We start from the raw sequence: 5,557 nt of genomic DNA, 5'->3' as shown, positions 1-5,557 counted from the left end.
ATTGTAAAGTCTCTGCATTTTGAGGAGCGAAGTGCGAATAACACAGGTAGCTAGGAGTCAAGGGGTTTTAGGAAGGTCAAAGCCACTTAGTTTTTGTATTTTTTGAGCTCCTCCCATGGTTTGTGGACCATGGTATTGTAATAGGAAAATGTAGATAAAGGGGTGTCTTAGCAAGTCTAAGGAAATGAATCAATCAGATTTGATGGGATGACATGTTTTTGAACTTGTAAGTGTAAGATATTTTGTATTTGGGTGAAGGGGAAGGCTCATGCTTTTGTGTGTGCGGAGACCTTGGTAAGTCCGCAACTGAGTGTGTAGGCCCTTGTAGCTATGTGTGCAGGGTCTGAAACGTATATGTATTGAAGATATGAAATAATAAAGAGTATTTGAAGAAATTTTGTGTCGTTATGTATTTTTGTATATTACGATTAATTAAATTCCATTTGTATGTATTATTAACTTAATTACTTTGTGAAGATCTGGATCTATTGTTATGTGTTATTTTATGTATGATCAAACCCTTAGGTGAAGCTCATAACTCTGTTTAATTGGAGACAACTTTAAATTTGGGGATTTTGAGGATAAGGGTTTGCAAAGGTCAAATCAGGCATGAAACTGAAGAAACACCTTAATCCCCACATCACATAGCCTTTTGGAAGTAAAAAATTAGTTCTAGCATCCTCCAATACTACATCGAGTGAGACTGTAGCCTGCGCTCAGCAGGTTATTTACGAAAGGTACAGTAGTGTCGATTTTTGTTGGTTAGCGCAACTAACTTTGAACCTAGGTCCGAGCCCTCTCAAGCCAACACATTGAGAAGTTTGAAGGAATATATAATAATTTGTAAGGCTGACAATGAAAAAATAATGCAGGCACAAGAGAAACAACAAGAAGTTAATGCAATACTACTTCAGAGTTTTTCAGAACTGCAACGAAAAGGGCCACTTAGGATCAAGCATACATAGGAGGATATAACTAATGGGAATATGGCACTAGGTATCCTGGTAGACACAGGAAGATAGATCTGACACGGTGAGAGATGGTAGGTTGTTGGACACTCAACGTAGAAGGGGTGATGAGTACATGTACTATTCTAGTTTTGGTTCTGATAGACATCATGATCGTTATCATTATCATCCTTATATGAGGAATGGTAGGGGATACTTTCTAGATGAGTTTAAGAAAGCAAAGCCATCTACTTTTGATGGAGATGTGAAGAAGCTGGAAGATGCAGAAGCTTGGATAATTGGGATGAAAAAACTCTTTGAGTTGCATGAGTATACAGATAACATGAAGGCCAAAATAACTATCTTCAGCCTTAAAGGTAAATAAAAAATTTGGTGGGAAGATGTTAAGTGGATCAGAGACATTGGGATGGATGAATTGAATTGGAGTTCAAGAGGATTTTCAGGAAGAAATACTTGTCAGAGAGGTACTACGACAATAAGGCCAAAGAATTCTACGAGCTAAAGATGGAATCAATTACAAATGAAGAGTACATGACCAAGTTTCTGGAGCTATTGAGGTATGTACCGTATCTTATAGATGAGAAGTATAAAGCTTAATGATTTTTTAGTGGTATGACATTAGCATTTAGAGATCAGATTAAGTATGGTGAGCCTCGGTCACTTGAGGAAGTCATTGGTAAATTGAAGCATTGCTATGAACAATCAAAGCGAAAGAATGAATCTCAGCAAGTATGGAAAGGGAAAGACAAAGGTAAAGGTAAATGGTAGCCTAAGAGAGCAAGGCCTTAGAATGTAGATGAGAACGAAAACGTGGCACCATAAAAGAGGTTTACTGTGTCTAGATAGGGACATGGGTCGCAACAACAACATAGAGGTGATGGTACTGGTCGGTTGGAGTGTTGGACATGCAGCAAGGAGCACCTTAAGAGAGATTGTCCACAGAATCAGGGTAGTAGGCCTCATATATACAGTGCACAGGAGGCACATACTATTGGGGATGTTGGTCAGAGCATTCTGAGTATCTATGCAACATTAGATAACAAACATGCAAACCTTCAGGCATTTATCATTAAGATGGACAAGAAGCTTTGTGATCAATTTATTTATATTTTTATTGACCCTGGATCTAATTATAGCTATGTCAGTCGTGACTTGGTGGATAAGTGTGGTTTGAATAAGGAATTTCATGCAGAATCTTGGTTAGTGCAGTTGGCTACAAGTACAAAGAAGCGAGTTCATCATTAGGTAAGATCTTGTGCATTTTGTTTAAACGGTATGCCTACAACAAAACATTTCAATCTATTATTGTTGGGATCATACACTATGTTATTAGGCATGGATTGGCTATATATTCATAGAACCAAGGTAGACTGTTATGTTGAAGCCATTGAGTGTGTTGACGACAATGGGGAACCAAGAGTCTTGCAGGGTAAGAAGAAAGACACATTAGTTAGGCCGGTGAAAACTATGCAAGCAAAGCATAGTCACAAAAGAAGGTGTGTGTTATTCACAATACACGTTTCTAGTGATAAGGGTAAGGAGGTTGAGGATGAAGCTATGTTGAGAAGGTACCCAGTGTTGCAGTAGTTCCAGGATGTATTTCCTGAGGACATTACATAATTTTCACCTCATAGGGAAGTAGATTTTCTATTGAGTTAGTGCGAGGGGCATCTCTAGGATCAAAAGCACCTAACATGATGAGCACACCACATTTGGTCGAGTTAAAGCTATAGTTGAAGGAAATGTTGGACAAGGGATACATTAGGCCATGTGTCACCTTGGGCACACCAGTATTCTTTGTGAAGAAGAAATATGGAACTCTCAGATTATGCATTGACTACAGGCAGTTGAACAAAGTAAACATAAAAGACATGTACCCTTTACCGAGGATTGATGACTTGTTTGATCAGTTGAAGGGAGCGAAAATGTTCTCGAATATTGATCTGAGATTCAGATACTATCAGGTACGCATCAAAGAGGATGACATTTACAAGACAACTTTCTGGACTAGGTATGGGCATTATGAGTTTGTTGTAGTTCAATTTGGTTTAACTAACACTCCAGCTACATTTATGTGCTTGATGAATAATGTGTTGCGTCCATATTTGGATAAGTTTGGTATCCTGTTCATTGATGATATATTGGTATATTCTAAAAATGAGGAAGAGCATGTTGAGCATTTAGCAACAATTTTGAGGTTGTAGAGGGAGCATTAGTTGTATGCTAAGCTCAACAAGTTTAGTTTCTTTCAGACTTAGGTACATTACTTGGGGCAAGTTGTCTCCAAGGAAGGAATTGTAGTAGATCTAGAGAAGATAAGGGCCATCATGGAGTGGGAAGCTCCTAAGAGTGTAGATGAGGTGAGATATTTCATGGTTTTGCCAGGCTATTATAGGAGGTTCATCAGGAACTTATCACAAATCACTTATCCTATTACATCATTGCAGAGGAAAGGTAATAAGTTCGAACGGAAAAAGGAGTGTGAGGCTAGTTTTGAGCAGCTTAAGCAGTTGTTGACACATGTACCAATGCTATAGATTGCAGATCCAGACAAATATTTTGTAGTATGCATAGATACTTGCAAGAGAGGAGTTGGTGGATTCCTTACGTAGGATGTACAGGTGGTATGCTATGAGTAATGGAAACTAAATGAGCACGAGTATCACTACCCAACACATGATTTGGAGTTAGCAACGATCATACATGCATTGAAGATGTGGAGGCACTATCTTCTTGGCAGGAGGTTTGTACTGATGAGTGATCATATTGGGTTGAGGTATTTGTTTGACCAACCGAATATGAATGTCAGGCAAGCTAGATGGTTGGCCACGATCAGTGAGCTTTATTTCAAGATCAGGTACATCAAAGGTAAGGAAAATAGATGGCAGATTCTCTCAGCAGGTGGGTACAGGTAAATCACATGGAAGCTATGATTTCCTATGAGATAGACTTACATGACAGGATCTTGTAGGCAAGTCAACAGGATGTCAGGTATATGGAGATTATGCACAGGGTTCAACAAAGTATAGGTAAAAGTACATGTGTTGGTATAGGTACAGGTACAGGTGACAATACAGGTATAGGTACAGGTGGCAGTATAGGTACGGGTACAAGTATAGGTGTAGGTGTACAGGATGTGGACTATTGCCTTACAATAGATGGATTGGTTAGGTTCTAAGGCAGGATATATGTGTCGGATAGAAGCAAGCTCAAGAAGGTGATCTTGTGAGAGTTTCATGCAAAATGATATTCGGGTCACCTAGGTTATCAGAAGACATTGGCTGCAGTGAATAAATTTTATTATTGGCCAACTCTAAAGAGGGATGTAGAAAATGTTGTGGCTATATGTTTTGTTTGCCAGCAAGTGAAAGTAGAATGTAAACATCCAGGTGGACTGCTACAACTGATTATGATTCTAGAGTGGAAATGGGATGTCATTTCCATGGACTTCATCACATGTTTGCCTAAGATAGCAAGGCAACATGATTCCATCATGGTTTTCATGGATAGGCTGACAAAAGTTTCACACTTCATTGCATTGAAGTCTACATTTTCAGCTAGCAATGTAGCACAGGTATTTATCAGAATTGTGGTCAGATTGCATGGTGTTCCAAAGAAAATTCTGTCAGATAGGGATGCAAAGTTCACTTCCAAGTTTTGGAAGGAACTATTTGCAGGTTTGGGCACGAAGTTGGACTTCAATACAACTTATCAACCATAGACAGATGGACAGGCATATATTTTCAACAGGATATTGGAGGACATGTTGAAGATGTATGTGATGCATTGACAATGAAAGTGGGAAGAGTACCTTCCACTGGTAGAGTTCGCTTACAACAATGGGTATAAGGAATCCTTGAGGATGTGTCCTTTTGAGACATTGTATGGGCGGAGCTGCAATAGTCCTATCAGTTGGAGTGATCTGGTTAACAAGGTGTTGATTTGACCAGACATGTTGGCAAACATGGACTAGGAATTGGATGTTATAAAAAATAATTTGAAGGCGACACATCATAGGCATAAAAAGTATGCAGATAGGAACAAGTTGTTCAATGAGTTCCAAGTTGGGAAACATGTGTATTTTCACATCAAGCCAAAGAAGAGCTCCTTACAGTTTGGATCATGTGCCAAGATGGCAATATGGTTTTGTGGAACCTTCAGTATCATTTAGAGGATTGGGCCAATATCGTATCGATTTGCACTGCCCCTGACAACGAAAGTCCATGATGTTTCGATGTATCATTGCTTAAGAAGTATGTTAAAGATGTTGATCATGTGATTGACTGGTCTGTATTGTAGGTGGAACTAGATGGACAATTCCAACCAGAGCCTCGGTGTATATTGCAGAAAAAGGTGCTCATGCTTCGGAATTGAGCAATCGATCAAGTTAAGGTGCAGTGGAAGCACTTTGGACTCGATGAAGCTACATGGGAGATGGAAAATCAGATGCAGGCTATGTATCCTTCCTTGTTTTCTGGTTGAGGCAAAGAAGATTTGATATGGTGTTTTGGTATATGTTTTGATATGGTGTTTGGTATATGTTTTGATTTGGTGTTTGGTATATATTTTGATATGGTTTTTTGGTATTT

This window comes from Pinus tabuliformis, chromosome 5_1 (assembly GCF_031772625.1).
Source record: "Pinus tabuliformis cultivar Carrire ecotype Pingquan chromosome 5_1, CPIR1, whole genome shotgun sequence".
NCBI classification, from domain to species: Eukaryota; Viridiplantae; Streptophyta; class Pinopsida; order Pinales; family Pinaceae; genus Pinus; species Pinus tabuliformis.
The sequence above is the reverse complement of the archived record's forward strand: the minus strand, read 5'-3'. Positions refer to the sequence as shown.